This window comes from Suricata suricatta, chromosome 9 (genome assembly GCF_006229205.1).
Source record: "Suricata suricatta isolate VVHF042 chromosome 9, meerkat_22Aug2017_6uvM2_HiC, whole genome shotgun sequence".
Classification (NCBI taxonomy): Eukaryota; Metazoa; Chordata; class Mammalia; order Carnivora; family Herpestidae; genus Suricata; species Suricata suricatta.
This window is the reverse complement of record NC_043708.1, coordinates 115,543,093-115,551,969: the sequence shown is the minus strand read 5'-3', so window position 1 is coordinate 115,551,969 and position 8,877 is coordinate 115,543,093. Positions and strand designations below refer to the sequence as shown.

The 8,877-nt window shown below is 39.4% G+C and overlaps 1 protein-coding gene across 4 annotated transcripts in view; it reads left to right on the top strand.

Annotated features, from left to right (window-relative positions):
• The first annotated feature begins 7,922 nt into the window (after positions 1–7,922).
• GABRA5 (gamma-aminobutyric acid type A receptor alpha5 subunit) overlaps positions 7,923–8,877 on the top strand; it is an 86,191-nt gene continuing 85,236 nt past the window's right edge. For 2 of the 4 annotated variants that reach the window (XM_029951802.1, XM_029951800.1), the window contains exon 1: positions 8,106–8,280. The gene's annotated coding sequence lies outside the window, so the exon portion shown is untranslated. Of the gene's footprint in view, positions 8,005–8,105; positions 8,281–8,485; positions 8,541–8,877 lie in introns of those variants that run through there. The other 2 variants (XM_029951803.1, XM_029951801.1) reach the window with 2 other exon arrangements.

The following is an 8,877-nucleotide window of genomic DNA, read 5'->3' as shown; positions in this document are numbered from 1 at the left end:
AAAAAAAAAACATTGTTAGAGTTAATAAATAAATTCAGCAGTTACAGGATGCAAAATCAATATACAAACATCAACTGCATTTCTCTACACAAATAATCAGCTATCAAAACAAATATTTTTAAACTTATCTACAGTCACATCAAAAAATATAAAACATCTGGGTATAGATTTAACCAAGGAGATTAAAACCTGTTCATCAAAAACTGTAAGACACTGATGCAGGTAATAGAAGACACAAATAAATGGAAACATGATCTGTGCCTATGGGTTGGAAGAACTAACAGTTTTAAAATTTCCAACCTACCCAAAGTAATCTTTAGTATAGATTCAATGCAATCCCTATCAAAATTCCAATGGCATTTTTCACAGAACTAAAGGACACAATTATACAATTTGTATGGAACCACAAAATACTTTGAGTAATCAAAGCAATCTTGAAAAAGAAGAACAAACCTGAAGGTATCACACTCTGACTTCAAACTACATTACAGAGCTATGTATTCAAAATAGTATGGAATTGGAATTAAAACAGACATGTAGTTCAATGGAACAGAATAGACAACCCAGAAATAAACCATATGTCTATGGACAGCTAATTTATGACAAAGTATCCAAGAATAAATGGGGAAAGGAGAGTTTCTTTAATAAATGGTGTTAAAAAAAACTGGACAGCAATGTATAGAAGAATGAAATTGGAAGGGCATCTGGATGGCTCAGTTCGTTGAGTGTCCAGCTCTTGATTTCAGTTCAGGTCATGATCCCAGGTCATGGGATTGAGCCCTGTGTCAGGCTCTGTGCTGAGCATGGAGTCTGTTTGAGTCTCTCTCTCCCTCTCTCTCTCTCTTTCTCTCGCTCTCTCTCTCCCCCAACCCCCTCCTCCTTCTCCTCCTCTTTCTCCTCCTCCCCCTCCTCTTCCCCCTCGGCCCTCTCCCAAACTTTTGCTCTCTCTTGACAAAACAAAAGGGTCAACTGGAAAACGATCTTACTTCATACACAAAAATTAACTCAAATTGGATTAAACAATTGAATGTAAGATCTGAAACCATAAAATTCCTAGAAGAAACATAGATGTAAGCAGTAAGCTCCTTGACATCAATCTTGGTTTGGTTATAAGTTTTTGGATTTATACAAAAATAAAGGCAATAACAGCAAAAATAAACAAGTGGAACTATATCAAATTAAAACTTCTGTGCAGCAGAGGAAGCCATCAACATAATTAAAAGCTTCTCCTAAAAGGGAGAAGATATTTGAAAATCATATATCCAATAAGTGGATAATACCCAAAGTATATAAAGAACTCATAAAACTCTACAGCAAAAAAACAGTCCAATTAAAAAATAGGAAGATGATCTGAATAGACATTTTCCCAAGGAATACATACAGAAGACCAACAGATACATTAAAAGATGCTCAATATCACTAATCATCAGAGAAATGAAAATCAAAACCACAATGAGATATTACCTCACAGTTATTTGAATGGCTATTACCAAAAAGGCAAGCGATAACTAGCATTGATGAGGATATGGAGAGAGAGGAACCATGTGCACTAATGGAATGTTAGTTGTTGCAGCCACTATGGAAAACAGTATGGAGCTTCTTATAAAACTAGAAACAGAACTACCATATGATCAAGCTATTCTACTTCTGGGTATTTATCTGAAGTAAACAGAAAGATTAACTCCAAAAGAGAACTGCACCCCATTGCATTACAGCATTATTTATAATAGTGAAGATATGGAAATAAACTTAAGTGTCCATTAACAAATGAATGGAAAAATAAAATGTCATTTATATATATACAACATAATATTATTTAGCCCTAAAAAAAAAGAATTAAATCTTGCTATTTGTAACAGCCTGGATAAAAATGGTAATGTATGTTCTTTTCTTTATGATTTTCATCATAACATTTTGTTTACTTTTGCTTACTTTATTATAAGAACATAGTGTATATATATCACACATGTGTCTTAATAGACTATCAGTAAACAGTAGGCTATTAAAAGTTAAGTTATACATACATTTTTGACTGCAAGGAATGTTAACTCCCTTAACCCCTGTGTTGCTCAAAGGTCGCTGTATTACTTTTTCTATGAACAAAGGTAGCACAAATAATAAAATACTTAGGAATTAACCTAAACAAAGATGTGAAAGGCCATAATGAAAACTAGAGAATATAGCTGAAAGAAATTACAGGACTTAAATCAATGGAAAAATATTCCCTGTTTAATGATTGGAAGACCTAATATTGCTATGATGCCAATTTTACTCAAATACAAATACAAAATCCCAGTACATTATTTTACAGAAATAGAAAAAGATTTTCTCAAATTCACATGAAGCTCAAGGAACACTGAATACCTAAAACAATCTTGAAATAGAAAAATGAAGTTGGAGGACTCACACTGAGCCACAGTAAACAAAATAGTGTGAAACAGGCATAAAGACAGACTAAAAAGCCTAGAAACAAATCCTTGCATTGCATCTATGATCAAATGACTTGCCAAAGGTGACAAGATCATTCAGTGAGAGAAAAAAATAGTCTTTTCCACAAATAGTGTTTAGAAAACTCTACATTCACATACAAAAGAATGAACTTGAATCTTTACCTAATACCATATGCAAAATGAACTCAACATACATCAAAGATGTACATATAAGAGCTAAAACTTAAAGAAATAACATAGAGGAAAGCTCCATGACTTCGAATTTGACAATGGTTACTTGCAATGACACCAAAAGCACAAGCAACAGCAACAAAAAATAGACAAACTAAACTTCTTTAAAACTGAAAATCTTGTGCATCAAAGGACACTATCAATATTGTAGAAAAGCAACATGCATAATGAGAGAAAATATTTTCAAATCATGTATCTGGTCATGATCAATATCCAAAATGTGTAAAAAAAAAAAAAACTCCTATAACACAAAAATGGAAAAAGAAACAACCCACTCTAAAAATGGACAAATCTGTGTAGACATTTCCTGAAAGAAGATATAAAAATGGCCAATAAGCACATAATGTGATGCTCAACATCACTAATCATTAGAGAAATGCAAATCAAAACAATGGGGGCTATTAAAAAAAGAATAGAAAACAGGTGTTGTTGAGGATGTGAAGAAATTGGGACTCTTGCTTTTAGGAATGCAGAATGCTATAGCAACTGTTCAAAACAGCATGCTAGTTTCTCAAAAAATTAGATATATATTACCCTATATATAAAAAAAAACAACCCTGTACTTCTGGGTATACATAGAAAAGACTTGAAAGCAAGGACTTGCACAGGCACACCAATGTTCATAGCAACATTATTCACAGTAGTTAAAAGGTGGACATAATCTAAATGTCCACATACACATGAATGGATAAACAAATTTTGACGTATACATACAGTGGAATGTTATTCTGCCTTAAAAAGGAATGAAGTGTGAATACCTGCTCTAACGTGTATGAATCCTGAAAAATGTATGACAAAAAATGAGGAAGACACAAAGGAAGAATTATTATATGATTCCTCTGATATTAGGTACCTAGAATAGTCAGATTCTTTGGTGAAAGGGAGTAGAGCAGTAGTTAACAAGAGTTGAGGGTGGGGTGAGTTATTTAGTCGTTACAGAGTTTCAGCTGGGAATGATGAAAAAGTTCTGGAGATGGATAGTAATCATTGTTGCACAACACAGTGAGTGAACTTATGTCCCTGAATTGTACACTTAAGCAGGTTTAAATGTAAATTTTATATTTTACTGGAATTAAAAAAAGACGATTGATTGTTAAAGTAAAAGACAATTGTCTAACCACATATGTAAAAGTAACGTGACAATAGCACAGAGGACAGAAAGAATAGTATGTTGTAAGATTCAAATATTATACATGAGATGGTATAATGTTACTTAAAGGTAGACTATATAATACTTTAAAGGTACCTCTTTTAAACCCTAAAGCAACTAGTAAAAACAAAATAGATTTAACTAACAAGAAAGTGACACAGAAAAGTGAAATCAGAATAAAAAATTGTAAATCTTTTTAAACACCTCAGTTAGTTCTAGTTGCCAGGTAACATAAGTGAAGTGGGCAGGCTAAATGTAAAAAAAAAAAAAAAAAAGAAAGAAAGGAAGAAGGAAGGAAGGAAGGAAGGAAGGAAGGAAGGAAGGAAGGAAGGAAGGAAGAAAATAGACTACATTTTTCTAAGGAGCCCATGTCCACAAGTAGAATGGGGTAGGGTGAGAAGATGGCATTGTATGCCTATTATTGCTAAATCAGCTTTCTATGTTTTCTTTTTTAAGAAAATCCAGATATTTAGAGTAGTTTTTTATTCATGAATTTGCTTATGCATTTATTCATGTGAAACATGGTTTTTAATTGTCTCTAATTTATCTTAAAGTTTATTTTTTTATTTTTGAGAGAAAGAACATGCAAGCATGTGCATAAATGGCGAGAGAGGCAGAGAGAGAGGAAGAATCCCAAACAGGCTCTGAGTGGTCAGTGCAGAGACCAACCGGGGTTTGATATCATGAACCGTGAAATCATGACCTGAGCCAAAATCAAGAGTCAGGCACTTAACCGACCGAGCCACACAGGTGCTCCTCTAATTTATTTTAAAACAGGGCTGGCTAATTAAAACATGGCTGTGGCCTACATGTAGCCTTCAGATTGCTAATACAAGAGTTCTAACTTAAATAAGGTGAAAACAAAATAAATACATGATGGATTGAAAACACAGAGTATGCTTTCTGTGAATGGAGCATTTATTACTGAGCGCATCCTGTACCTTCTACCCTTGTTCCTACTCTTGTTTTTTCTGATATTTTCTGTCCAAATTCTTTTTCTGAGTTTAAATCGTCATCTTTCCCCAGGAATTTTCCTTCTTCTAGTCAGACTTGACCTTTCTGTTTTCTTAACAGTCAAGACTCTTGTTTGCATTTGAGTAAAGCACTTAAAAATTTGCTTTGAATACCTGAGAATCAATGAGTTTATTGTTCCATTAATGAAGTAACTCAAGTAAGTACTAAATTCCCACCATGGGCTGGCATTGTGATATTCTTACCTGCTTTTAGCCTGGCTTTGTCTCCACCCAACACTTTTTTTCCCCCTTTACAATTACCAGGGTGAATCTCTTCTAGAATCATGTCCTTCCACTGACCAACAAAACTATTCAGTAGCTCCTTCGGGGTTAAAGGAGAAAGTTAACTCCTTAGATCCACATTTCGTATCTTCTTTTAACTGGCCTCTGCATATCTGCCTCATCTTACCTCTTGCTTTCTTTACCCTCATTTTTCATAAATGTAAAATTACATGCAGTTCTACAAAAATGCCTTATTCTATTAAATAGGTTCTCGGCTTATGACATCCTCCACTCAACTTCTTGTCAAGCTCTGCTTCCTCATGGTGACATTGCTTCTCATGTGTTAGCCGTCTGTGCCACATCTACTCACACAAAGCCTCGGTTTGGGTGGCATACAGTGGATGTTATTAGGGCAAGTGCTCCACCCATTGCCCAGCATCCCCAAGTTCAGCTATCTTAGGGTTTCACACTAAAAACTAAATTCTGATTGAGACTGGTTAACCCTGAGGTTATGTGGAACTGGGGTGCCCTCTACTGCTTTTCAGAAGTGTGACTATTTTTGTTTTATGTCGTTCAATAAAAGGGAAAATACTAATGGAACAAATGGGAATTCAGCTGATAGACCATTATTCCTCAGGGCAAACACTGAATTGTATATTAAAATAAACATTACTAAAGTGGTAATAAATAAACTCCTAAATGTTGGTATGTCACTATTCCAGTATCCCCTGAGGTCCATCTGACCTAAGGCTCTGTTATATATTCATAAATATTAAGAGGAGAGACTGGATTATCATTTTATCACAGGGAGGAGGTAAGTATCCAAGCCCCATGCTTAAATACAATTGATAAAGATTAGCTTTTACTTAATGTAATTTCCATATATTCAATAATATGTACTGAAATTAAAACTGATAAAAATTTACCCAAAACACGGAAATTTTAAAAATAATTCATCCAAAGAACATAAATTCACTTATATTTGATATTTCATTATTTCCCTGTGATACCTTGATAAGATATTATTGTGAAAAAGTAATGTCTGTAACTGTTACTAATCCAAAAGCAATCCCCAGCATATCCATATGTTTGCATAAATTTCTGAATGATTTTATTTTATAATCTGTAAAGCTTTGAATTCACTAGTTATTTAAACTCTTTCATGTGCCTAATGCTGTTTAACTCTGAGAAGACCAGTTATCACTGGTGTCTCTAGACCTAGAATTCTAACACCAAATAGGTGAAAATTATATTGTTGATTGTGATTGTTTTTAATTTAATGATTTTGACTACCCATAAACTTATCCCAGTGATTTTTTCTTTCGAAAAATTAGAAAATAAAGAAATGTATTTGTTCAAGTTAGCCAGGTTATAACCAGAATTTCAAATGTGCCTTTTATCTAATTTGTATTTCATGCAGAACTACTAGAATCAGAATTTTTAATACTGTGGCTAAATGCATATTTAGCCTGTATATTTTATGCAACATTCATACCTTTTTATGTCCTGTTCAGAAATATATTTACAATTACTCATTTTTGGAGAGTCTCAGAACTTGTGAAATGTGTTAAAGTAGCAGGTAGCTTGTATTTAGAATACACAGTATTAGACATAACTGAAAAATAGAATGATTTCACACACTGAAAGATCAGAAATTTGCCTTTTCTCACAATTATTCTGTTAAAAGTGACTATAAACAATGCAGTGTCACAAAAGATACAGAACAATAGTATAAATCTCATCATGGTCTTGGTGGTTTCACTTTATTTTTATTTTATTTTAATTTTTTAAAATGTTTATTTATTTTTGAGACAGAGACAGAGTGTGAATGGAGGAGGGACAGAGAGAGAGAGAGAGAGAGAGAAAATCCCAAGCAGGCTCCAGGCTCCAAGCTCCAGGCTCCCTGCTCTCAGCACAGAGCCCGATGCTGCTTTCGAACTCACAGACAGTGAGATCAGGACCTGAGATAAAGTCGGACACTTAACAGACTGAGCCACCCAGGTGACCCGGTTTAACTTTGTCTTGAACATTTTCCCCTGGAGGTTTTCTTAGTCAAGAGCCATCTACCTCCTAGGTAAACAAGATGCTTCAATCTTAAATTTAAGGAATGTGCTTGCTTTGCATCCATCTTATCAGTGCTGCTTGATGGGGACCCTATTTCCTTCCAGTCGTCATTAGTGTCACCTACCCGCTCTGCACCACTGAGACAATACTCCCACAAACCCCAGTATTGAAACCCATGCGTGCATGCATGGGTGCAGTGCACTGACGTCTGGGTCTTAAGGAGTACTCCCTGGGGAGCTTCCGCAGCTCTCACCCCGGGCCCGTTCTCAGGTCGTCTGACCCACAGCCACTTGCTATTGACAAGCAGCTTCCTGTCAAGAAATAGCACTTCAGGAGAAACCCAAATGTGTACAGAAAGCAAGTAAGGGTTAATTCTAATTTAATCCAGTTTTGCTCTGGCTTTCCCTCTCGTAGCAATGAATTACAGATATATATATATATATATATATTTTTTTTTAAAGCCTCATAAAAGAATTTCTTTCTAAAGAGTATAGAAAATGAGGACATGGAGGAGTGTATTGAAGACTGAGGAAGGACACCGGGCTGCGGAGGTGCTCAGCGTTGGACTTAAAGAGAAAAACTCCCAGCATTGGCCCTGGCTACAGCCTTGCTGACACTCCCCTCCCAGTTCTTCTGTAAAAAGGGGAAACCAGTGGTTATTACAGGAGGCACCCAGTATGTTCCTGAAAGCCATCAAGAAACTTCAGAAATATGGCCTATCCCAAACCAGGCCAAAGCCACTGGTGCTGCACCCTCCCCCTTCCGCTGAGCTGGCCCGAGGGCGCATTTGGTGAGAGTCTGGCGGCCTCTACCGGAGCGTCTCTGCAGAGGAACGTTCTTCAAACCCGGAGACGACATGTGGCGCTCAGGAGAGGTGAGAGCGAGCGCGCGAGTGCACTGGGGGCGCTGGGGGATCTGCAGCTGGGCAGCGCGCGGCCTCGGGCGCGGCGCAGAGCAGAGCCGCAGGGCGGCGGCGGGAGCGCGGGGCGGCAGATCCGCTCTGCCGGGGAGAGCTGGGCAAGTTCGAGCTGGCAGCATGGGGCGGTGACGCCGCACCGGCCTTCCGCTCCTGCCAGCCGGGCGAGAGCAGGCGGAGGAGGAGGAGCAGGACGATGCACCCTCGCCGACGGTTTGACTCCCCGGCAGTAGGGTAAGAGGATGCGGTCGAGGGTGAGAGGAAGGGCGGCCCCGGCCCGGCACGCGTCCCTCTCCTTTGGGCTCCCGAGCCTCGAACTGCACGGCCCGAGAGAGGAGGTGGAGAGCAGGCGGGGCGCCCGAGGCAGCCTGGAGCGCAAACTTTCCCCCGGCGACTGCGGGGGCAAAGCCAGCGCGGGAGGGCAGGCAGGGGCGGCCTGAGCGGTGCGGCTCGGCCGGACAGGGCACCGGGGCGCAGCTACGGCGGGCCAGCCGGTAGGACTTGGGGTGTGGGGACACCGCAGCCGTTCCTGGGAGTCGGAGGGGGAGAAATTATCCACCTGGTGGGCCCCACCAGCCTCGGATCTCTAAGGCGCGCGGTGTCCCGGCGCTGCTGGCGGGGTGGGCGCGGACTCCGCGGGGGTGTCGCGGGTGGGTCGCGCGGGCTGCTTGAGGCCGTGGGTCTCAGAGCCGCCGCTGCAGCACGCGCTCCGCGCCGAGGAGGTTCAGACCTGAGGCTGGAGTAGGGGAGTGCGCGAGGGACAGCAGCGAGCCGGGAAGGGTCGGCGAGCCCGAGGCGCGGAGCGCGCGGCTGCGGACCGGGCGGGAGGCC